Genomic DNA, 26,091 nt, shown 5'->3' with positions numbered 1-26,091 from the left:
GCAGCAAGGGCAGCGGTTGTCACAATCAGTCGAATGTTGGAGGAAAGCAGCAAGTGCAGCGATTGTCACAATCAGTCGGATGTTGGAGGATAGCAGCAAGGGCAGCGGTTGTCCCAATCAGTTGAAAATATTGGAGGATAGCAGTAAGGGCAGCAGGTTTCACAATCAGTCGAATGTTGGAGGATAAAAGCAAGGGCAGCGGTTGTCACAATCAGTCGAATGTTGGAGGATAGCAGCAAGGGCAGCGGTTGTCACAAACAATCGAATGTTGGAGGAAAGCAGCAAGGGCAGCGGTTGTCACAATCGGTCGAATGTTGTAGGATAACAGCAAGGGCAGCGGTTGTCACAATCGGTCGAATGTTGAAGGATAGCAGCAAGGGCAGCGGTTGTCACAATCAGTCAAATATTGGAGGATAGCAGCAAGGGCAGCGGTTATCACAATCAGTCGAATATTGGAGGATAGCAGCAAGGGCAGCGGTTGTCACAATCAGTCGAATGTTGGAGGATAGAAGCAATGGCGGCGGTTGTCACAATCAGTCGAAAGTTGGAGGATAGCAGCAAGGACAGCGGTTGTCACAATCAGTCGAATATTGGAGAATAGCAGCAAGGGCAGCGATTGTCACAATCAATTGAAACTATTGGAGGATAGCAGCAAGGGCATGACACAATCAGTCGAATGTCGGCGGCTAGCAGCAAGGGCAGCGGTTATCACAATCAGTCGAATGTTGGAAGAATGTAGCAAGGGCAGCGGTAGTCACAATCAGTCGGATGTTGGAGGATAGCAGAGAGGGCAGCGGTTATCACAATCAGTTGAAAATATTGGAGGATAGCAGCAAGGGCAGCAGTTGTTATAATCAGTCGAATGTTGGAGGATAGCAGCAAATGCAGCGATTGTCACAATCAGTCGGATGTTGGAGGATAGCAGCAAGGGCAACAGTTGTCACAATCTGTCGAATGTTGGAGGATAGCAGCAAGGGCATCGGTTGTCACAATCGGTCGAATGTTGGAGGATAGCAGCAAGGGCAGCGGTTGTCACAATCAGTCGAATATTGGAGGAAAACAGCAAGGGCAGCGGTTGTCACAATCAGTCGAATATTGGATGAAAACAGCAAGGGCAGCGGTTGTCACAATCAGTCGAATATTGGAGAAAAACAGCAAGGGCAGCGGTTGTCACAATTAGTCGAATGTTGGAGGATAGCAGCAAGGGCAGCGGTTGTCACAATTAGTCGAATGTTGGAGGATAGCAGCAAGGGCAGCGGTTGTCACAATCAGTCGAATATTGGAGGATAGCAGCAAGGGCAGAGGTCGTCACAATCAGTTGAAAATATTGGTGGATAGCAGAAAGGGCAGCTGTTGTCACAATCTGTCGAATATTGGAGGATAGCAGCAAGGGCAGCGGTTGTCACAATCAGTCGAATATTAGAGGATAGCTGCAAGGGCAGCGGTTGTCACAATCAGTCGAATGTTGGAGGATAGCAGCAAAGGCGGCGGTTGTCACAATCAGTCGAATGTTGGAGGATAGCAGCAAGGGCGGCGGTTGTCACAATCAGTCGAATGTTGGAGGATAGCAGCAAGGCCGGCGGTTGTCACAATCAGTCGAATACTAGAGAATAGCAGCAAGGGCGGCGGTTGTAACAATCAATTGAAACTATTGGATGATAGCAGCAAGGGCATGACACAATCAGTCGAATGTCGGCGGCTAGCAGCAAGGTCAGCGGTTGTCACAATCAGTCGAATGTTGGAGGATAGCAGCAAGGGCAACAGTTGTTACAATCAGTCGAATATTGGGGGATAGCAGCAAGGGCAGCGGTTGTCACAATCAGTTAAAAATGTTGGAGGATAGCAGCAAGGGCAGCGGTTGTCACAATCAGTTGAAAATATTGGAGGATAACAGCAAGGGCAGCGATTTTCACAATCAGTCGAACGTTGGAGGATAGCAGCAAGGGCAGCGGTTGTCACAATCAGTTGAAAACATTGGAGGATAGCAGGAAGGGCATGACACAATCAGTCGAATGTCGGCGGCTAGCAGCAAGGGCAGCGGTTGTCAAAATCGGTCGAATTTCGGCGGCTAGCAGCAAGGGCAGCTGTTGTCACAATCAGTCGAATGTTGGAGGATAAAAGCAAGAGCAGCGGTTGTCACAATCAGTCGAATGTGGGATGACAGGAGCAAGGGCAGCGGTTGTCACGATCAGTCGAATGTTGGAGGATAGCAGGAAGGGCAGCTGTTGTCACAATTAGTCGGATGTTGGAGGATAGCATCAAGGGCAGCGGTTGTCACAATCAGTCGGATGTTGGAGGATAGCGGAAAGGGCAACAGCTGTCACAATCAGTTGAAAATATTTGAGGATAGCAGCAAGGGCAGCGGTTGTCACAATTAGTCGAATGATGAAGGATAGCAGCAAGGGCAGAGGTTGTCACAATCAGTCGGATGTTGGAGGATAGCAGCAAGGGCAGCGGTTGTCACAATCAGTTGAAATTATTGGAGGATAGTAACTAGGGCAGCGGTTGTCACAATATGTCGAATGTTGGAGGATAGCAGCAAGGGCAGCGGTTGTCAAAATCAGTCGAAGGTTGGAGGATAGCCGCAAAGGCAGCTGTTGTCAGAATCAGTCGACTGTTGGAGGATAGCAGCAAGGGCAGTGGTTAACACAATCAGTCAAATGTTGGAGGATAGCAGCAAGGGCATCGGTTGTCACAATTTGTCGATTATTGGAGGAAAGCAGCAAGGGCAGCAGTTGTCACAATCAGTCGAATGTTGGAGGAAAGCAGCAAGGGCGTCGGTTGTCACAATATGTGGAATGTTGGAGGATAGCAGCAAGGGCAGCGGTTGTCACAATATGTCAAATGTTGGAGGATAGCAGCAAGGACAGCAGTTGTCACAATCAGTCGAATGTTGGAGGATAGCAGCAAGGGCGTCGGTTGTTACAATATGTCGAATGTTGGAGGATAGCAGCAAGGGCAGCGGTTGTCATTATATGTCAAATATTGTGGGATAGCAGCAATGGCAGCGGTTGATACAATCAGTCGAATATTGGAGAATAGCAGCAAGGACAGCAGTTGTCACAATCAGTCAGATGTTGGAGGATAGCAGCAAGGGCAGCGGTTGTCATAATCAGTCGAATGTTGGAGGATAACAGCAAGGGAAGTGGTTTACACAATCAGTCAAATGTTGGAGGATAGCAGCAAGGGCAGCGGTTGTCACAATATGTCGATTATTGGAGGAAAGCAGCAAGGGCGTCGGTTGTCACAATATGTCGAATGTTGGAGGATAGCAGCAAGGGCAGCGATTGTCACAATATGTCAAATATTGTGGGATAGCAGCAAGGGCAGCGGTTGATACAATCAGTCGAATATTGGAGGATAGCAGCAAGGACAGCGGTTGTCACAATCAGTCGGATGTTGGAGGATAGCAGCAAGGGCAGCGGTTGTCACAGTCAGGTAAAATATCGGAGGATAGCAGCAAGGGCAGCGGTTTTCACAATCAGTCGAATGTTGGAGGATAGCTGCAAGGGCAGCGGATGTCAAAATTACTCGAACGTTGGAGGATAGCAGGAAAGGCAGCAGTTGTCAGAATCAGTCAAATGTTTGAGGATAACAGCAAGGACAGCGGTTGTCACATTCGGTCGAATGTTGGAGGATAGCAGCAAGGGCAGCGGTTATCACAATCAGTCGGATGTTGGAGAATAGCAGCAAGGGCGACAGTTGTCACATTCGGTCGAATGTTGGAGGATAGCAGCAAGAGCAACGGTTGTCACAATCGGTCGAATGTTCGAGGAAAGCAACAAGGGCAGCGGTTGTCACAATTCGTCGAATGTTGGAGGATAGCAGCAAGGGCAGCGATTGTCAAAATCAGTTGAAAATGTTGGAGGAAAGCAGGAAGGGCAGCTGTTGTCACAATCAGTCGAATGTTGGAGGATAGCAGTAAGGGCAGCGGTTGTCACAGTCAGTTAAAAATATCGGAGGATAGTAGCAAGGGCAGCGGTTTTCACAATCAGTCGAATGTTGGAGGATAGCAGCAAGGGCAGCGGATGTCAAAATTAGTTGAACGTTGGAGGATAGCAGGAAAGGCAGCGGTTGTCAGAATCAGTCGAATGTTGGAGGATAACAGCAAGGCCAGCGGTTGTCACATTCAGTCGAATGTTGGAGGATAGCAGCAAAGGCAGCGGTTATCACAGTTAGTCGGATGTTGGAGGATAGCATCAAGGGCGGCAGTTGTCACATTCGGTCGAATGTTGGATGATAGCAGCAAGAGCAACGGTTGTCACTATCGGTCGAATGTTCGAGGATAGCAACAAGGGCAGCGGTTGTCACAATTCGTCGAATGTTGGAGGATAGCATCAATGCCAGCGGTTGTCACATTCGGTTGAATGTTGGAGGATAGCAGCAAGGGCAGCGGTTATCACAATCAGTCGGATGTTGGAGGATAGCAGCAAAGGCGGCAGTTGTCACATTCGGTCGAATGTTGGAGGATAGAAGCAAGAGCAACGGTTGTCACAATCGGTCGAATGTTCGAGGATAGCAACAAGGGCAGCGGTTGTCACAATTCGTTGAATGTTGGAGGATAGCAGCAAGGGCAGCGATTGTCAAAATCAGTTGAAAATGTTGGAGGAAAGCAGCAAGGGCAGCTGTTGTCACAATCAGTCGAATGTTGGAGGATAGCAGCAAGGGCAGCGGGTGTCACAATCTCTCGAATGTTGGAGGAATGCAACAAGGGCAGCAGTTGTCATAATCAGTCGAATGTTGGAGGATAGCAGCAAGGGCATCGGTTATCACAATCAGTTGAATGTTGGAGGATAGTAGCAATGGCAAAGGTTGTCACAATAAGTCTAATGTTGGAGGATAGTAGCAAGTGCATCGGTTATCACAATCAGTTGAATGTTGTAGGATAGTAGCAAGGGCAGTGGTTGTTACAATCAGTTGAATGTTGGAGGATAGCAGCAAGGGCAGCGGTTGTCACAATTCGTCGGATGTTGGAGGATAGCAGCAAGAGCAGCGGTTTTCACAATCAGTCCAGCGTTGGAGGATAACAGCAAGGTTAGCGGTTTTCACAATCAGTTAAAAAGATTGGATGATAACAGCAAGGGCAGTGGTTGTCACAATCAGTTGGAAATATTGGTGGATAGTAGCAAGGGCAGCGGTTGTCACAATCAGTCGAATGTTGGAGGATAGAATCAAGAGCAGCGGTTGTCACAATCGCAACGTCTGTCACAATCAGTTTAATATTGGAGGAAAGCAACAAGGTTAGCGGTTGTCACAATTCGTCGGATGTTGGAGGATAGCAGCAAGGGCAGCGACTGTCACAATCAGTCGATTGTTGGACAATATAAGCAAGGGCAGCGGTTGTCACAATCAGTCGAATGTTGGAGGATAGGAGCAAGGGCAGCGGTTGTCACAATCAGTCGAATGTTGGAGGATAGCCGCAAAGGCAGCGGTTGTCACAATCAGTCGACTGTTGGAGGATAGCAGCAAGGGCATTGGTTTACACAATCAGTCAAATGTTGGAGGATAGCGGCAAGGACATCGGTTGTCACAATATGTCGATTATTGGAGGAAAGCAGCAATGGCAGCGGTTGTCACAATCAGTCGAATGTTGGAGGATAGCAGCAAGGGCGTCGGTTGTCACAATATGTCGAATGTTGGAGGATAGCAGCAAGGACAGCGGTTGATACAATCAGTCGAATATTGGAGGGTAGCAGCAAGGACAGCGGTTGTCACAATCAGTCGGATCTTGGAGGATAGCAGCAAGGGCATCGGTTGTCACAATTAGTCGAATGTTGGAGGATAACAGCAAGTGCAGTGGTTGTCACAATCAGTCGAATGTTGGAGGATAGCAGCGAGGGCAGCTGTTGTCACAGTCAGCTAAAAATATCGGAGGATAGCAGCAAGGGCAGCGGTTTTCACAATCAGTCGACTGTTGGAGGATAGCAGCAAGGGCAGCGGATGTCAAAATTAGTCGAACGTTGGAGGATAGCAGGAAAGGCAGCGGTTGTCAGAATCAGTCGAATGTTGGAGGATAACAGCAAGGGCAGCAGTTGTCACATTCGTTCAAATGTTGGAGGATAGCATCAAGGGAATATTGGAGGATAGCAGGAAGGGCAGCGGTTGTCACAACCGATCGAATGTTGTAGGAATGCAGCAAGGCCAGCGGTTATCACAATCAGTCGAATGTTTGAGGATAGCAGCAGTGGCAGCGGTTGTCACAATCTGTCGAATGCTGGAGGATAGCAGCAAGGGTAGCGGTTGTCACAATCAGTTGAAAATATTGGTGGATAGCAGCAAGGGCAGTGGTTTTCACAATCAGTCCAACGTTGGAGGATAACAGCAAGGGTAGAGGTTTTCACTATCAGTTGAAAATATTGGAGGATAACAGCAAGGGCAGCGGTTGTCACAATCAGTTGAAAATATTGGAGAATAGCAGCAAGGGCAGCGGTTGTCACAATCAGTCGAATGTTGGAGGATAGAAGCAAGAGCAGCGGTTGTCACAATCGCAACGCCTGTAACAATCAGTTCAATACTGGAGGATAACAGCAAGGGTAGCGTTTGTCACAATTCGTCGGATGTTGGAGGATAGCAGCAAGGGGAGCGGTTGTCACAATCAGTCGATTGTTGGAGAATATAAGCAAGGGCAGCGGTTATCACAATCAGTCGAATGTTAGAGGATAGCAGCAAGGGCAGCGATTTTCACAATCAGTCGAATGTTGGATCATAGCAGCAAGGGCAGCGGTTGTCACAATCAGTTGAAATTATTGGTGGATAGCAGCAAGGGCAGCGGTTGTCACAATAAGTCGAATTTTGAAGGATAGTAGTAAGAGCAACGGTTGTTACAATCAGTCGAATGTTGGAGGATAGCAGGAAGGGCAGCTGTTGTCACAATATGTCGAATATCAGCGGCTAGCAGAAAGGGCAGCGGTTGTCAAAATCAGTTAAATATTGGAGGATAGCAACAAGGGCAGCGGATGTCACAATCACTCGAATATTGGAGGAAAGCAACAAGGGCAGCCGTTGTCACAATTAGTCAAATGTTGGAGGATAGCAGGAAGGGCAGCGGTTGTCAAAATCAGTTGAAAATATTGGAATATATCAGCAAGGGCAGCGGTTGTTACAGTCAGTCGAAAGTTGGATGATAGCAGGGAGGGCAGGGTTGTCACAATCAGTCGAATATGGAGGATAACAGCAAGGGAAGCGGTTGTCACAATCAGTCGAATATTGGACGATAGCAGCAAGGGCAGCGATTGTCACAAACAGTAGAATGTTGGAGGATAGCAGCAAGGTCGGCGGTTGTCACAATCAGTCGAATGTTTGAGGATAGCAGGAAGGGTTGGGGTTGTCACAATCAGTTGAATGTTGGAGAATAGCAGCAAGGTCGCGGTTGTCACAATCAGTAAAATATCGGGGAATAGCAGCAAGGACAGCGGTTGTCACAATCAGTCGAAAATTTAGGGATAGCAGCAAGCGCAGCGGTTGTCACAATCAGTTAAAAATGTTGAAGGATAGCAGCTAGGGCAGCGGTTGTCACAATGAGTTGAAAACTAATGGAGGATAGCAGCAAGGGCAGCGGTTTTCACAATCAGTCGAATGTTGGAGGATAGCAGCAAGGGAAGCGGTTGTCACAATCAGTTGAAAATATTGGAGGATAACAGCAAGGGCATGACATAATCAGTCGAATGACGGCTGCTAGCAGCATGGGCAACGGTTGTCACAATCAGTCGAATGTTGGAGGATAGTAGCAAGGGCAGCGGTTGTCACAATCAGTCGAAAGTTGGATGATAGCAGGAAGGGCAAGGTTGTCACAATCAGTCGAATATTGGAGGATAACAGCAAGGGAAGCGGTTGTCACAATTACTCGAATATTGGACGATAGCAGCAAGGGCAGCGTTTGTCACAAACAGTAGAATGTTGGAGGATAGCAGCAAGGTCGGCGGTTGTCACAATCAGTCGAATGTTTGAGGATAGCAGGAAGGGTTGGGGTTGTCACAATCAGTCGAATATTTGACGATAGCAGCAAGGGCCGCGTTTGTCACAAACAGTCGAATGTTGGAGGATAGCAGCAAGGGCAGCGGTTGTCACAAACAGTAGAATGTTGGAGAATAGCAGCAAGGGCGGCGGTTGTCACAATCAGTCGAATATTTGAGGATAGCAGCAAGGGCAGCGTTGTCACAATCAGTCGAATATCGGGGGATAGCAGCAAGGACAGCGGTTGTCACAATCAGTCGAAAATTGGGGAATAGCAGCAAGGGCAGCGGTTGTCCCAATCAGTTAAAAATGTTGAAGGATAGCAGCAAGGGCAGCGGTTATCACAATCAGTTGAAAAATAATGGAGGATAGCAGCAAGGGCAGCGATTTTCACAATCAATCGAACGTTGGAGGATAGCAGCAAGGGCAGCGGTTGTCACAATCATTTGATAATATTGGAGGATAGGAGCAAGGGCATGACACAATCAGTCAAATGACGGCTGCTAGCAGCAAGGGCAGCAGTAGTCACAATCGGTCGAATGTTGGAGGAATGTAGCAAGGGCAGCGGTTGTCACAATCAGTCGAATGTTGGAGGATAGCAGCAAGTGCAGCGGTTGACACAATCAGTCGAATGTTGGAGGACAGGAGCAAGGGCAGCGATTGTCACAATCAGTCGAATGTTAGAGGATAGCAACAAGGGCAGCGGTTGTCACAATCTGTCAGATGTTGGAGGATAGCAGCAAGGGCAGCGGTTGTCACAATCAGTCGAATGTTGGAGGATAGCAGCAAGGGCAACAGTTGTCACAATCAGTTGAAAATATTGGAGGATAGTAGCAAGGGCAGCGGTTGTCACAATCAGTCGACTGTTGGAGGATAGCAGCAAGGGCATTGGTTTACACAATCAGTCAAATGTTGGAGGAAAGCGGCAAGGACATCGGTTGTCACAATATGTCGATTATTGGAGGAAAGCAGCAATGGCAGCGGTTGTCACAATCAGTCGGATGTTGGAGGATAGCAGCAAGGGCGTCGGTTGTCACAATATGTCGAATGTTGGAAGATAGCAGCAAGGACAGCGGTTGATACAATCAGTCGAATATTGGAGGGTAGCAGCAAGGACAGCGGTTGTCACAATCAGTCGGATCTTGGAGGATAGCAGCAAGGGCATCGGTTGTCACAATTTGTCGAATGTTGGAGGATAACAGCAAGTGCAGTGGTTGTCACAATCATTCGAATGTTGGAGGATAGCAGCGAGGGCAGCTGTTGTCACAGTCGGCTAAAAATATCGGAGGATAGCAGCAAGGGCAGCGGTTTTCACAATCAGTCGACTGTTGGAGGATAGCAGCAAGGGCAGCGGATGTCAAAATTAGTCGAACGTTGGAGGATAACAGCAAGGGCAGCAGTTGTCACATTCGTTCAAATGTTGGAGGATAGCATCAAGGGCAGCGGTTGACACAATCAGTCGGATGCTGGAGGATAGCAGCAAGGGCGGCAGTTGTCACAATCGGTCGAATGTTCGAGGATAGCAACAAGGGCAGCGGTTGTCACAATTCGTCGAATGTTGGAGGATAGCAGCAAGGGCAGCGGTTGTCACAATCAGTTGATAATGTTGGAGGAAAGCAGCAAGGGCAGCTGTTGTCACAAACTTTCGAATATTGGAGGATAGCAGGAAGGGCAGCGGTTGTCACAACCGATCGAATGTTGTAGGAATGCAGCAAGGCCAGCGGTTATCACAATCAGTCAAATGTTTGAGGATAGCAGCAGCGGCAGCGGTTGTCACAATCTGTCGAATGCTGGAGGATAGCAGCAAGGGTAGCGGTTGTCACAATCAGTTGAAAATATTGGTGGATAGCAGCAAGGGCAGTGGTTTTCACAATCAGTCCAACGTTGGAGGATAACAGCAAGGGTAGAGGTTTTCACGATCAGTTGAAAATATTGGAGGATAACAGCAAGGGCAGCGGTTGTCACAATCAGTTGAAAATATTGGAGAATAGCAGCAAGGGCAGCGGTTGTCACAATCAGTCGAATGTTGGAGGATAGAAGCAAGAGCAGCGGTTGTCACAATCGCAACGCCTGTAACAATCAGTTCAATACTGGAGGATAACAGCAAGGGTAGCGTTTGTCACAATTCGTCGGATGTTGGAGGATAGCAGCAAGGGGAGCGGTTGTCACAATCAGTCGATTGTTGGAGAATATAAGCAAGGGCAGCGGTTATCACAATCAGTCGAATGTTAGAGGATAGCAGCAAGGGCAGTGATTTTCACAATCAGTCGAATGTTGGATGATAGCAGCAAGGGCAGCGGTTGTCACATTCAGTTGAAAATATTGGTGGATAGCAGCAAGGGCAGCGGTTGTCACAATAAGTCGAATTTTGAAGGATAGTAGTAAGAGCAACGGTTGTTACAATCAGTCGAATGTTGGAGGATAGCAGGAAGGGCAGCTGTTGTCACAATATGTCGAATATCAGCGGCTAGCAGAAAGGGCAGCGGTTGTCAAAATCAGTTAAATATTGGAGGATAGCAACAAGGGCAGCGGATGTCACAATCACTCGAATATTGGAGGAAAGCAACAAGGGCAGCCGTTGTCACAATTAGTCAAATGTTGGAGGATAGCAGGAAGGGCAGCGGTTGTCAAAATCAGTTGAAATATTGGAATATATCAGCAAGGGCAGCGGTTGTTACAGTCAGTCGAAAGTTGGATGATAGCAGGGAGGGCAGGGTTGTCACAATCAGTCGAATATGGAGGATAACAGCAAGGGAAGCGGTTGTCACAATCAGTCGAATATTGGACGATAGCAGCAAGGGCAGCGATTGTCACAAACAGTAGAATGTTGGAGGATAGCAGCAAGGTCGGCGGTTGTCACAATCAGTCGAATGTTTGAGGATAGCAGGAAGGGTTGGGGTTGTCACAATCAGTTGAATGTTGGAGAATAGCAGCAAGGTCGCGGTTGTCACAATCAGTAAAATATCGGGGAATAGCAGCAAGGACAGCGGTTGTCACAATCAGTCGAAAATTTAGGGATAGCAGCAAGCGCAGCGGTTGTCACAATCAGTTAAAAATGTTGAAGGATAGCAGCTAGGGCAGCGGTTGTCACAATGAGTTAAAAACTAATGGAGGATAGCAGCAAGGGCAGCGGTTTTCACAATCAGTCGAATGTTGGAGGATAGCAGCAAGGGCAGCGGTTGTCACAATCAGTTGAAAATATTGGAGGATAACAGCAAGGGCATGACATAATCAGTCGAATGACGGCTGCTAGCAGCATGGGCAACGGTTGTCACAATCAGTCGAATGTTGGAGGATAGTAGCAAGGGCAGCGGTTGTCACAATCAGTCGAAAGTTGGATGATAGCAGGAAGGGCAGGGTTGTCACAATCAGTCGAATATTGGAGGATAACAGCAAGGGAAGCGGTTGTCACAATTAGTCGAATATTGGACGATAGCAGCAAGGGCAGCGTTTGTCAGAAACAGTAGAATGTTGGAGGATAGCAGCAAGGTCGGCGGTTGTCACAATCAGTCGAATGTTTGAGGATAGCAGGAAGGGTTGGGGTTGTCACAATCAGTCGAATATTTGACGATAGCAGCAAGGGCCGCGTTTGTCACAAACAGTAGAATGTTGGAGGATAGCAGCAAGGGCAGCGGTTGTCACAAACAGTAGAATGTTGGAGGATAGCAGCAAGGGCGGCGGTTGTCACAATCAGTCGAATATTTGAGGATAGCAGCAAGGGCAGCGTTGTCACAATCAGTCGAATATCGGGGGATAGCAGCAAGGACAGCGGTTGTCACAATCAGTCGAAAATTGGGGAATAGCAGCAAGGGCAGCGGTTGTCCCAATCAGTTAAAAATGTTGAAGGATAGCAGCAAGGGCAGCGGTTATCACAATCAGTTGAAAAATAATGGAGGATAGCAGCAAGGGCAGCGATTTTCACAATCAATCGAACGTTGGAGGATAGCAGCAAGGGCAGCGGTTGTCACAATCATTTGATAATATTGGAGGATAGGAGCAAGGGCATGACACAATCAGTCGAATGACGGCTGCTAGCAGCAAGGGCAGCAGTAGTCACAATCGGTCGAATGTTGGAGGAATGTAGCAAGGGCAGCGGTTGTCACAATCAGTCGAATGTTGGAGAATAGCAGCAAGTGCAGCGGTTGACACAATCAATCGAATGTTGGAGGACAGGAGCAAGGGCAGCGATTGTCACAATCAGTCGAATGTTGGAGGATAGCAACAAGGGCAGCGGTTGTCACAATCTGTCAGATGTTGGAGGATAGCAGCAAGGGCAGCGGTTGTCACAATCAGTCGAATGTTGGAGGATAGCAGCAAGGGCAACAGTTGTCACAATCAGTTGAAAATATTGGAGGATAGCAGCAAGGGCAGCGGTTGTCACAATCAGTCGAATGTTGGAGGACAGTAGCAAGGGCAGCGGTTGTCACAATCAGTTCAATGATGGTGGATAGTAGCAAGGGCAGCTGTTATCACAATCAGTCGAATGTTGGAGGATAGTAGCAAGTGCAGCGGTTGTCATAATCAGTCGAATGTTGGAGGATAGTAGCAAGTGCAGCGGTTATCACAATCAGTCGAATGTTAGTGGATAGTAGCAAGTGCAGCGGTTGTCACAATCGGTCGAATGTTGGAGGATAGTAGCAAGGGCAGCGGTTGTGACAATCGGTCAAATGTTGGAGGACAGGAGCTAGGGCAGCGGTTGTCACAATCGGTTGAATGTCGGAAGAGAGCAGCAAGGGCAGCGGTTGTCACAATCAGTCGAATGTTGGAGGATAGCAGCAAGGGCAGCGGTTGTCACGATCAGTCGAATGTTGGAGAATAGGAGCAAGGGCAGCGGTTGTCACAATCAGTCGAATATTGAGGGATAGCAGCAAGGGCAGCGGTTGTCACAATCAGTTACTAATGTTGGAGGATAGCAGCAATGGCAGCGGTTGTCATAATCCGTTGAAAATATTGGAGGATAGCAGCAAGGGCAGCGATTTTGACAGTCAGTCGAACTTCGGAGGATAGCAGCAAGGGCAACGGTTGTCACAATCATTTGAAAATATTGGAGGATAGCTGCAAGGGCATGACAAACTCAGTCGAATGTCGGCGGCTAGCATCAATGGCAGCCGTTGTCACAATCGGTCGAATGTCGGCGGCTAGCAGCAAGGGCAGCTGTTGTCAGAATCAGACGAAAATTGGGGGATAGCAGCAAGGGCAGCGGTTGTCACAATCAGTTAAAAATGTTGAAGGATAGCAGCAAGGGCAGCGGTTGTCACAATCAGTTGAAAAATGTTGGAGGACAGGAGCAAGGGCAGCGGTTTTCATAATCAGTCGAACGTTGGAGGATAGCAGCAAGGGCAGCGGTTGTCACATTCAGTTGAAAATATTGGAAGATAGCAGCAAGGGCATGACACAATCAGTCGAATGACGGCTGCTAGCAGCAAGGGCAGTGGTTGTCACAATCGGTCGAATGATGGAGGAATGTAGCAAGGGCAGCTGTTGTCACAATCAGTCGAATGTTGGAGGATGGCATTAAGTGCAGCGGTTGTCACAATCAGTCGAATGTTGGAGGACAGGAGCAAGGGCAACGGTTGTCTTAATCAGTCGAATGTTGGTGGATAGCAGCAAGGGCAGCGGTTTTCACAATCAGGCGGATGTTAGATGATAGCAGCAAGGGCAGCGGTTGTCACAATCAATCGAATGTTGGAGGATAGCAACAAGGGCAACAGTTGTCACAATCAGTTGAAAATATTGGAGGATAGCAACAAGGGCATGACACAATCAGTCGAATGACGGCTGCTAGCAGCAAGGATAGCAGTAGTCACAATCGGTCGAATGTTGGAGGAATGTAGCAAGGGCAGCGGTTGTCACAATCAGTCGAATGTTAGAGGATAGCAGCAAGGGCAGCGGTTGTCACAATCAGTCGAATGTTGGAGGATAGCAGCAAGGGCAGCGGTTGTCACAATCAGTCGAATGATGGTGGATAGTAGCAAGGGCAGCTTTTGTCACAATCAGTCGAATGTTTGAGGATAGTAGCAAGTGCAGCGGTTGTCATAATCAGTCGAATGTTGGAGGATAGTAGCAAGTGCAGCGGTTATCACAATCAGTCGAATGTTAGAGGATAGTAGCAAGTGCAGCGGTTGTCAAAATCGGTCGAATGTTGGAGGATAGTAGCAAGGGCAGCGGTTGTGACAATCGGTCAAATGTTGGAGGATAAGAGCATGGGCAGTGGTTTTCACAATCAGTCGAATGTTGGAGGACAGGAGCAAGGGCAGCGGTTGACACAATCAGTCGAATGTCGGATGATAGCAGCAAGGGCAGCGGTTGTCACAATCAGTCGAATGTTGGAGGATAGCAGCAAGGGCAGCGGTTTTCACAATCAGTCGAATGTTGGAGAATAGGAGCAAGGGCAGCGGTTGTCAAAATCAGTCGAATATTGAGGGATAGCAGCAAGGGCAGCGATTGTCACAATCAGTTACTAATGTTGGAGGATGGCAGCAAGGGCAGTGGTTGTCACAATCAGTTGAAAAAATTGGCGGATAGCAGCAAGGGCAGCGATTTTCACAGTCAGTCGAACTTCGGAGGATAGCAGCAAGGGCAGCAGTTGACAAAATCAGTTGAAAATATTGGAGGATAGCATCAAGGGCATGACAAAATCAGTCGAATGTCGGCGGCTAGCAAGAAGGGCAGCGGTTGTCACAATCGGTCGAATGTCGGCGGCTAGCAGCAAGGGCATCGGTTGTCACAATCAGTCGAAAATTGGGGGAGAGCAGCAAGGGCAGCGGTTGTCATAATCAGTTGAAAAATAATGGAGGATAGCAGCAAGGGCAGCGGTTTTCACAATCAGTCGAACGTTGGAGGATAGCAGCAAGGGCAGCGGTTGTCACATTCAGTTGAAAATATTGGAAGATAGCAGCAAGGGCATGACACAATCAGTCGAATGACGGCTGCTAGCAGCAAGGGCAGTTGTTTTCACAATGGGTCGAATGATGGAGGAATGTAGCAAGGGCAGCTGTTGTCACAATCAATCGAATGTTGGAGGACAGGAGCAAGGGCAATGGTTGTCCATATCAGTCGAATGTTGGAGGATAGCAAAAAGGGCAGCGGTTGTCACAATCATGCGGATGTTGGAGGATAGCAGCAAGGGCAGCGGTTGTCACAATCAGTCGAATGTTGGAGGATAGCAGCAAGGGCAACAGTTGTCACAATCAGTTGAATATATTGGAGGATAGCAACAAGGGCAGCGGTTGTCACAATCAGTCGAATGTTGGAGGAAAGTAGCAAGGGCAGCGGTTGTCACAATCAGTCGAATGTTGGAGGATAGTAGCAAGGGCAGCGATTGTCACAATCAATCGAATGTTGGTGGATAGTAGCAAGGGCAGCGGTTGTCACAATCAGTCGAATGTTGGTGGAAAGTAGCAAGTGCAGCGGTTGTCATAATCAGTCGAATGTTGGAGGATAGTAGCAAGTGCAGCGGTTGTCACAATCAGTCGAATGTTGGAGGATAGCAGCAAGGGCAGCGGTTGTCACAATCAGTCGAATGTTGGAGGATAGTAGCAAGTGCAGCGGTTGTCACAATCGGTGGAATGTTGGAGGATAGTAGCAAGGACAGCGGTTGTCACAATCGGTCGAATGTTGGAGGATAGCAGCAAGGTTAGCGGTTGTCACAATCAGGCGAATGTTGGAGGATAGCAGCAAGTGCAGCGGTTGTCACAATCAGTCGAATATTGGAGGACAGGGGCAAGGGCAGCGGTTGTCACAATCAGTCGAATATTGGAGGATAGCAGCAAGGGCAGCGGTTGTCACAATCAGTCGAATGTTGGAGGATAGCAGCAAGGACAGCGGTTGTCACAATCAGTCGAATGTTGGAGAATAGCATCAAGGGCAGCGGTTGTCTCAATCAGTCGAATATTGAGGGATAGCAGCAAGGGCAGCGGTTGTCACAATCAGTTGAAAATATTGGAGGATAGCAGCAAGGGCATGACACAATCAGTCGAATGACGGCTGCTAGCAGCAAGGGCAGCAGTAGTCACAATCGGTCGAATGTTGGAGGAATGTAGCAAGTGCAGCGGTTGTCACAATTAGTCGAATGTTGGAGGATAGCAGCAAGAGCAGCGGTTGACACAATCAGTCGAATGTTGGAGGACAGGAGCAAGGGCAGCGTTTGTCACAATCAATCGAATGTTGGAGGATAGCAACAAGGGCAGCGGTTGTCACAATCAGTCGAATGTTGGAGGATAACAGCAAGGGTAGCGGTTGTCACAATCAGTCGAATGTAGGAGGATAGCAGCAAGGGCAACAGTTGTCACAATCAGATGAAAATATTGGAGGATAGCAGCAAGAGCAGCGGTTGTCACAATCAGTCGAATGTTGGAGGATAGCAGCAAGGGCAGCGGTTGTCACAATCAGTCGAATGTTGGTGGATAGTAGCAAGGGCAGCGGTTGCCACAATCAGTCGAATATCGGGGGATAGCAGCAAGGGCAGCGATTGTCACAATCAGTCGAAAATTGGTGGATAGCAGCAAGGGCAGCGGTTGTCACAATCAGTTTAAAATGTTGAAGGATAGCAGCAAAGGCAGCGGTTGTCACAATCAGTTGAAAATATTGCAGGATAGCAGCAAGGGCAGCGGTTGTCACAGTCAGTCGAATGTTGGATGGTAGCAGCAAGGGCAGCGGTTGTCACAATCTGTCGGATGTTGGAGGATAGCAGCAAGGGCAGCGGTCGTCACAATCAGTCGAATGTTGGAGGATAGCAGCAAGGGCACCAGTTGTCACAATCAGTTGAAAATATTGGAGGATAGCAGCAAGGACAGCGGTTGTCACAATCAGTTGAATGTTGGAGGATAGTAACAAGGACAGCTGTTGTCACAATCAGTAGAATGTTGGAGGATAGTAGCAAGGGCAGCGGTTGTCTCAATCTGTCGAATGATGGTGGATAGTAGCAAGGGCAGTAGTTGTCACAATCAGTCGAATATTTGAGGATAGTAGCAAGTGCAGCGGTTGTCATAATCAGTCGAATGTTGGAGGATAGTAGCAAGTGCAGCGGTTATCACAATCAGTCGAATGTTAGAGGATATTAGCAAGTGCAGCGGTTGTCACAATCGGTCGAATGTTGGAGGACAGTAGCAAGGGCAGCGGTTGTCACAATCGGTCGAATGTCGGAGGATAGCAGCAAGGGGAACGGTTGTCACAATCAGTCGAATGCTGGAGAATAGGAACAAGGGCAGCGGTTGTCACAATCAGTCGAATATTGAGGGATAGCAGCAAGGGCAGCGGTTGTCACAATCAGTCGAATGTTGGAGGATAGCAGCAAGGGCAGCGGTTGTCACAATCAGTCGAATATCGGGGGATAGCAGCAAGGGCAGCGATTGTCACAATCAGTCGAAAATTGGTGGATAGCAGCAAGGGCAGCGGTTGTCACAATCAGTTTAAAATGTTGAAGGATAGCAGCAAAGGCAGCGGTTGTCACATTCAGTTGAAAAATAATGGAGGATAGCAGCAAGGGCAGCGGTTGTCACAGTCAGTCGAATATTGGAGAGTAGCAGCAAGGGAAGCGGTTGTCACAATCTGTCGGATGTTGGAAAAAAGCAGCAAGGGCAGCGGTTGTCACAATCAGACGAATGTTGGAGGATAGCAGCAAGTGCAGCGGTTGTCACAATCAGTCGAATGTTGGAGGATTGTAGCAATGGCAGCGGTTGTCACAATCAGTCGAATGTTGGAGGATAGTAGCAAGTGCAGCGGTTGTCACAATCGGTGGAATGTTGGAGTATAGCAGCAAGTGCAGCGGTTGTCAAAATCAGTCGAATGCTGGAGGACAGGGGCAAGGGCAGCGGTTGTCACAATCAGTCGAATGTTGGAGGATAGCAGCAAGGGCTGCGGTTGTCACAATTAGTCGAATGTTGGAGGATAGCAGCAAGGGCAGCGGTTGTCACAATCAGTCGAATGTTGGAGAATAGCAGCAACGGCAGCGGTTGTCACAATCAGTTGAAAATATTGGAGGATAGCAGCAAGGGCAGCGGTTGTCACAATCGGTCGAATGTTGGAGGATAGTAACAAGGACAGCGGTTGTCACAATCAGTCGAATGATGGTGGATAGTAGCAAGGGCAGCTGTTGTCACAATCAGTCGAATGTTTGAGGATAGCAGCAAGTGCAGCGGTTGTCATAATCAGTCGAATGTTGGAGGATAGTAGCAAGTGCAGCGGTTATCACAATAAGTCGAATGTAAGAGGATAGTAGCAAGTGCAGCGGTTGTCACAATCGGTCGAATGTTGGAGGACAGTAGCAAGGGCAGCGGTTGTCACAATCGGTCGAATATCGGAGGATAGCAGCAAGGGCAACGGTTGTCACAATCAGTCGAATGTTGGAGAATAGGAGCAAGGGCAGCGGTTGTCACAATCAGTCGAATAATGATGGATAGCAGCAAGGGCAGCGGTTGTCACAATCAGTTACTAATGTTGGAGGATAGCAGCAAGGACATGACAAAATCAGTCGAATGTCGGCGGCTAGCAGCAACGGCAGCGGTTGTCACAATCGGTCGAATATCGGCGGCTAGCAGCAAGGGCAGTGGTTGTCACAATCAGTCGGAAATTGGGGGATAGCAGCAAGGGCAGCGGTTGTCACAATCAGTTTAAAATGTTGAAGGATAGCAGCAAGGGCAGCGGTTGTCACATTCAGTTAAAAATATTGGAAGATAGCAACAAGGGCATGACACAATCAGTCGAATGACGGCTGCTAGCAGCAATGGCAGTGGATGTCACAATCGGTCGAATGATGGAGGAATGTAGCAAGGGCAGCTGTTGTCACAATCAGTCGAATGTTGGAGGATAGCAGCAAGTGCAGCGGTTGTCACAATCAGTCGAATGTTGGAGGACAGGTGCAAGGGCAACGGTTGTCACAATCAGTCGAATGTTGGAGGATAGCAACAAGGGCAGCGGTTGTCACAATCAGTCGGATGTTGGAGGATAGCAGCAAGGGCAGCAGTTGTCACAATCAGTCGAATGTTAGAGGATAGCAGCAAGGGCAACATTTGTAACAATCAGTTGCAAATATTAGAGGATAGCAGCAAGGGCAGTGGTTGTCACAATCAGTCGAATGTTGGAGGATAGTAGCAAGGGCAGCGGTTGTCACAATCAGTCAAATGTTGGAGGATAGTAGCAAGGGCAGCGGTTGTCACAATCAGTCAAATGTTGGTGGAAAGTAGCAAGTGCAGCGGTTGTCACAATCAGTCGAATGTTGGAGGATAGTAGCAAGTGCAGCGGTTGTCATAACCAGTCGAATGTTGGAGGATAGTAGTAAGTGCAGCGGTTGTCACAATCAGTCGAATGTTGGAGGATTGTAGCAAGGGCAGCGGTTGTCACAATCAGTCGAATGTTGGAGGATAGTAGTAAGTGCAGCGGTTGTCACAATCAGTCGAATGTTGGAGGATAGTAGCAAGGGCAGCGGTTGTCACAATCAGTCGAATGTTGGAGGATAGCAGCAAGGGCAGCGGTTGTCACAATCAGTCGGATGTTGGAGGATAGCAGCAAGGGCAGCGGTTGTCACAATCTGTCGAATGTTGGAGGATAGCAGCAAGGGGAACAGTTGTCACAATCAGTTGAAAATATTGGAGGATAGCAGCAAGGGCAGCGGTTGTCACAATCAGTCGAATGTTGGAGGACAATAGCAAGGGCAGCGGTTGTCACAATCAGTCGAATGTTGGAGGATAGCAGCAAGTGCAGCGGTTGTCACAATTAGTCGAATGCTGGAGGACAGGGGCAAGGGCAGCGGTTGTCACAATCAGTCGAATGTTGGAGGATAGCAGGAAGGGCAGCGGTTGTCACAATTAGTCGAATGTTGGAGGATAGCAGCAAGGGCAGCGGTTGTCACAATCAGTCGAATGTTGGAGAATAGCAGCAAGGGCAGCGGTTGTCACAATCAGTTGAAAATATTGGAGGATAGCAGCAAGGGCATGACACAATCAGTGGAATGTCGGCGGCTAGCAGCAAGGGCAGCGGTTGTTAAAATCGGTCTAATGTCGGCGGTTAGCAGAAAAGGCAGCGGTTGTCACAATCAGTCGAATGTTGGAGGATAGCAGAAAGGGCAGCGGTTGTCACATTCAGTCGAATGTTGTAGGACAGGACAAAGGGCAGCGGTTGTCACGATCAGTCGAATGTTGGAGGATAGCAGGAAGGGCAGCGGTTGTCACAATCAGTCGGATGTTGGAGGATAGCAGCAACGGCAGCGAATGTCACAATCAGTCGGATGTTGGAGGATAGCAGGAAGGGCAGCGGTTGTCACAATCAGTCGAATGTTGGAGGATAGCAGCAAGGGCAGCGGTTGTCACAATCTGTCGAATGTTGGAGGAAAGCAGCAATGGCAGCGGTTGTCATAATCAGTCGAATGTTGAAGGATAGTAGCAAGGGCATCGGTTATCACAATCAGTTGCATGTTGGAGGATAGAAGCAAGGACAGCGGTTTTCACAATCAGTCGAATGTTGGAGGATAGTAGCAAGTGCATCGTTTATCAAAATCAGTTGAATGTTGGAGGATAGCAACAAGGGCAGCGGTTGTCACAATTCGTCGGATGTTGGAGGATATCAGCAAGGGCAGCGGTTATCACAATCAGTCGAATGTTGGAGGATAGCAGCAAGGGCAGCGGTTGTCACAATCAGTCGGATGTTGGAGGATAGTAGCAAGAGCAGCGGTCGTCACAATCTGTCGAATGTTGGAGAATAGCAGCAAGGGCAGCGGTTGTCACAATCAGTTGAAAATATTGGTGGATAGCAGCAAGGGCAGTGGTTATTACAAGTAGTCGAACATTGGAGGATAACTGCAAGGGTAGCGGTTTTCACAATCAGTTGGAAATATTGGAGGATAACAGCAACGGCAGCGGTTGTCACAATCAGTTGAAAATATTGGAGGATAGCAGCAAGGGCGGCGGTTTTCACAATCAGTCGAATGTTGGAGGATAGAATCAAGAGCAGCTGTTGTCACTATCGCAACTGTTGTCTCATTCAGTTCAATATTTGAAGATAGCAGCAAGGGTAGCTGTTGTCACAATTCGTCGTATGTTGGAGGATAGCAGCAAGGGCAGCGGTTGTCACAATGAATCGAATGTTGGAGGATAGCAGCAAGAGCAGCGGTTGTCACAATCAGTCGGATGTTGGAGGATAGCAGCAAGGGCAGCGGTTGTCACAATCTGTCGAATGTTGGAGGATAGCAGCAAGGGCAGCGGTTGTCACAATTAGTCGAATGTTGGAGGATAGCAGCAAGGGCAGCGGTTGTCACAATCAGTCGAATGTTGGAGGATAGCAGCAAGGGCAGCGGTTGTCACAATCAGTTGAAAATATTGGAGGATAGCAGCAAGGGCATGACACAATCAGTGGAATGTCGGCGGCTAGCAGCAAGGGCAGCGGTTGTCAAAATCGGTCTAATGTTGGAGGATAGCAGCAAGAGCAGCGGTTGTCACAATCAGTCGGATGTTGGAGGATAGCAGCAAGGGCAGCGGTTGTCACAATCTGTCGAATGTTGGAGGATAGCAGCAAGGGGAACAGTTGTCACAATCAGTTGAAAATATTGGAGAATAGCAGCAAGGGCAGCGGTTAACACAATCAGTCGAGTGTTGGAGGACAATAGCAAGGGCAGCGGTTGTCACAATCAGTCGAATGTTGGAGGATAGCAGCAAGTGCAGCGGTTGTCACAATTAGTCGAATGCTGGAGGATAGCAGCAAGGGCAGCGGTTGTCACAATCAGTTGAAAATATTGGAGGATAGCAGCAAGGGCATGACACAATCAGTGGAATGTCGGCGGCTAGCAGCAAGGGCAGCGGTTGTCAAAATCGGTCTAATGTTGGAGGATAGCAGCAAGAGCAGCGGTTGTCACAATCAGTCGAACTTTGGAGGATAGTAGCAAGAGCAACGGTTGTTACCATCAGTCGAATGTTGGAGGATAGCAGGAAGCGCAGCGGTTGTCACAATATGTCGAATATCAGCGCCTAGCAGCAAGGGCAGCGATTGTCACTATAAGTCAAATATTGGAGGATAGCAACAAAAGCAGCGGTTGTCACAATCAGTCCAATATTGGAGGAAAGCAACAAGGGCAGCCGTTGTCACAATTAGTCAAATGTTGGAGGATAGCAGGAAGGGCAGCGGTTGTCACAATCAGTTGAAAATATTGGAGTTTATCAGCAAGGGCAGCGGTTGTCACAGTCAGTCGAATGTTGGAGGATAGCAGCAAGGGCAGCGGTTGTCATAATCTGTCAAATGTTGGAGGATAGCAGCAAGGGCAGCGGTTTTCACAATCAGTCGAATGTTGGAGGATAGCAGCAAGGGCAGCGGTTGTCACGATCAGTTTAAAATATTGGTGGATAGCAGGAAGGGCAGCGGTTGTCACAATGAGTCGAATTTTGGAGGATAGTAGCAAAAGCAACGGTTGTCACAATCAATCTAATGTTGGAGGATAGCAGGAAGCGCAGCGGTTGTCACAATATGTCGAATATTAGAGGCTAGCAGCAAGGGCATCGGTTGTCACAATCAGTCAAATATTGGAGGATAACAACAAGAACAGCGGTTGTCACAATCAGTCGATTATTGGAGGAAAGCAACAAGCGCAGCCGTTGTCACAATTAGTCAAATATTGGAGGATAGCAGGAAGGGCAGCGGTTGTCAAAATCAGTTGAAAATATTGGAGTATATCAGCAAGGGCAGCGGTTGTCACAGTCAGTCGAATGTTGGAGGATAGCAGTAAGGGCAGAATTGTCACAATTAGTCGAATATTGGAGGATAACAGCAAGGGCAACGGTTGTCACAATCAGTCGAATATTGGAGGATAGAAGCAAGCGCAGCAGTTGTCACAAACAGTCGAATGTTGGAGGATAGCAGCAAGGGCGGCGGTTGTCACAATCAGTCGAATGTTGGAGGATAACAGCAAGGGCGGCGGTTGTCACAATCAGTCGAATGTTGGAGAATAGCAGCAAGGGCAGCGGTTGTCACAATCAGTCGAATATCGGGGGATAGCCGACGGGGCAGCGCTTGTCACAATCAGCTGAAAATATTGGAGGATAGCAGCAAGGGCATGACACAATCAGTCGAATGACGGCTGCTAGCAGCAAGTGAAGCGGTTGTCACAATCGGTCGAATGTTGGAGGATAGCAGCAAGGGCAGCGGTTGTCACAATCAGTCGAATGTTGGAGGAATGCAAAAAGGGCGGCGGTTGTCACAATCAGTCGAATATCGGGGGATAGCAGCAAGGGCAGCGGTTGTCACAATCAGTCGAAAATTGGTGGATAGCAGCAAGGGGCAGCGGTTGTCACCATCAGTTTAAAATGTTGAAGGATAGCAGCAAAGGCAGCGGTTGTCACATTCAGTTGAAAAATAATGGAGGATAGCAGCAAGGGCAGCGGTTTTCACAATCAGTCGAACGTTGAAGGATAGCAGCAAGGGCAGCGGTTGCCACAATGAGTTGAAAATATTGGAGGATAGCAGTAAGGGCATGATACAATTAGTCGAATGACGGCTGCTAGCAGCAAAGGGCAGCGGTTGTCACAATCGGTCGAATATTGGAGGAATGTAGCAAGGGCAGCGGTTGTCACAATCAGTCGAATGTTGGAGGATAGCAGCAAGTGCAGTGGTTGTCACAATCAGTCGAATGTTGGAGGACAGGAGCAAGGGCAGTGGTTGTGACAATCAGTCGAATGTTGGAGGATAGCAGCAAGGGCAGCGGTTGTCACAATCAGTCGGATGTTGGAGGATAGCAGCAAGGGCAGCGGTTGTCACAATCTGTCGAATGTTGGAGGATAGCAGCAAGGGGAACAGTTGTCACAATCAGTTGAAAATATTGGAGGATAGCAGCAAGGGCAGCGGTTGTCACAATCAGTCGAGTGTTGGAGGATAATAGCAAGGGCAGCGGTTGTCACAATCAGTCGAATGTTGGAGGATAATAGCAAGGGCAGCGGTTGTCACAATCAGTCGAATGTTGGAGGGTAGCAGCAAGGGCAGCGGTTGTCACAATTAGACGAATGTTGGAGGATAGTAGCAAGTGCAGCGGTTGTCACAATCAGTCGAATGTTGGAGGATAGTAGCAAGGGTAGCGGTGTCACAATCAGTCGAATGTTGGAGGAAAGTAGCAAGGGCAGCGGTTGTCACAATCAGTCGAATGTTGGAGGATAGTAGCAAGTGCAGCGGTTGTCACAATCGGTCGAATGTTGGAGGATAGTAGCAAGGGCAGCGGTTGTCACAATCGGTCGAATGTTGGAGGATAGCAGCAATGACTTCGGTTGTCACAATCAGTCGAATGTTGGAGGATAGCAGCAAGTGCAGCGGTTGTCACAATCAGTCGATTGTTGGAGGACAGGAGCAAGGGCAGCGGTTGTCACAATCAGTCGAACGTTGGAGGATAACAGCAAGGGTAGCGGTTGTCACAATCAGTCGACTGTTGGAGGATAGCAGCAAGGGCACCAGTTGTCACAATCAGTTGAAAATATTGGAGGATTGCAGCAAGGGCAGCGGTTGTCACAATCAGTCGAATGTTGGAGGATAGCAGCAAGGGCAGCGGTTGTCACAATCAGTCGAATGTTGAAGGATAGCAGGAAGGGCAGCGGTTTGCACAATATGTCGAATATCAGCGGCTAGCAGGAAGGGCAGCGGTTGTCACAATCAGTCGAATGTTGGAGGATATCAGCAAGGGAAGCGGTTGTCACAATCGATCAAATATTGGAGGATAGTAAAAAGGGCAGCGGTTGTCACAATCAGTCGAATATTGAAGGAAAGCAACAAGGGCAGCCGTTGTCACAATTAGTCGAATGTTGGAGGATATCAGCAAGGGCAGCGGTTGTCACAATCAATTGAAAATATTGGAGTATATCAGCAAGGGCAGCGGTTGTCACAGTCAGTCGAATGTTGGAGGATAGCAGGAAGGGCAGCGGTTGTCACAATCAGTTGAATGTTGGAGGATAGCAGCAAAGGCAGTGGTTGTTACAAGCAGTCGAGTGTTGGAGGATAGCAGCAAGGGCAGTGGTTGTCACAATCAGTCATATGTTGGAGGATAGCAGCAAGGGCACCAGTTGTCACAATCAGTTGAAAATATTGGAGGATTGCAGCAAGGGCAGCGGTTTTCACAATCAGTCGAATGTTGGAGGATAGTAGCAAGAGCAGCGGTTGTCACAATCAGTCGAATGTTGTAGGATAGCAGGAAGGGCAGCGGTTGTCACAATATGTCGAATATCAGCGGCTAGCAGGAAGGGCAGCGGTTGTCACAATCAGTCGAATGTTGGAGGATAGCAGCAAGGGAAGCGGTTGTCACAATCGATCATATATTGGAGTAAAGTAAAAAGGGCAGCGGTTGTCACAATCAGTCGAATATTGAAGGAAAGCAACAAGGGCAGCCGTTGTCACAATCAGTCGAATGTTGGAGGATATCAGCAAGGGCAGCGGTTTTCACAATCAATTGAAAATATTGGAGTATATCAGCAAGGGCAGCGGTTGTCACAGTCAGTCGAATGTTGGAGGATAGCAGGAAGGGCAGCGGTTGTCACAATCAGTTGAATGTTGGAGGATAGCAGCAAAGGCAGTGATTGTTACAAGCAGTCGAATGTTGGAGGATAGCAGCAAGGGCAGTGGTTTTCACAATCTGTCAAATGTTGGAGGATAGCAGCAAGAGAAACTGTCGATTTCGGAGGTTAGCGAGGAGAGAATAAGTTACCACAGTCTGACAAGTATTGAAATGCAAGAGCATCGGTATCCGAAATTTGTTGAATATTGGAAGTTAGCAGCAAGAAAAGCATTATCCGAAATCAAACGAATGTTGGGGGATGGCAGCAAGAGAATTTGTTACCACAATCATTCGAACATCTCAGGCAATCATCAAAAACATCGGTAAGCACAATCAATCGAATATCGAGAGTTTTGCAGCAAAATCATTGGTGACCATACTGGAAATCGTCGGCTAGCAAGCAAGCTTATTTAAAACCTCGATCAGTTAAATACCGGATAATAGCAGCTAGAGCATCGGTTTATGAAACGCATATCAGAGGTTAGCAGCAAATAAATCCACAATCAATTAAACATCGGAGGCTAGCATCAAAAGTATCGATAAGGAAAATCAAATCGAATTTCGGAGGCAATATCATAGCTAACTATAGTCAGTTAGGTACCAGAGGTCGTCAGCAAATCCTTGTTTAT

Source organism: Mya arenaria, chromosome 2 (assembly GCF_026914265.1).
Source record: "Mya arenaria isolate MELC-2E11 chromosome 2, ASM2691426v1".
Taxonomy (NCBI): domain Eukaryota; kingdom Metazoa; phylum Mollusca; class Bivalvia; order Myida; family Myidae; genus Mya; species Mya arenaria.
The sequence above is the reverse complement of the archived record's forward strand: the minus strand, read 5'-3'. Positions refer to the sequence as shown.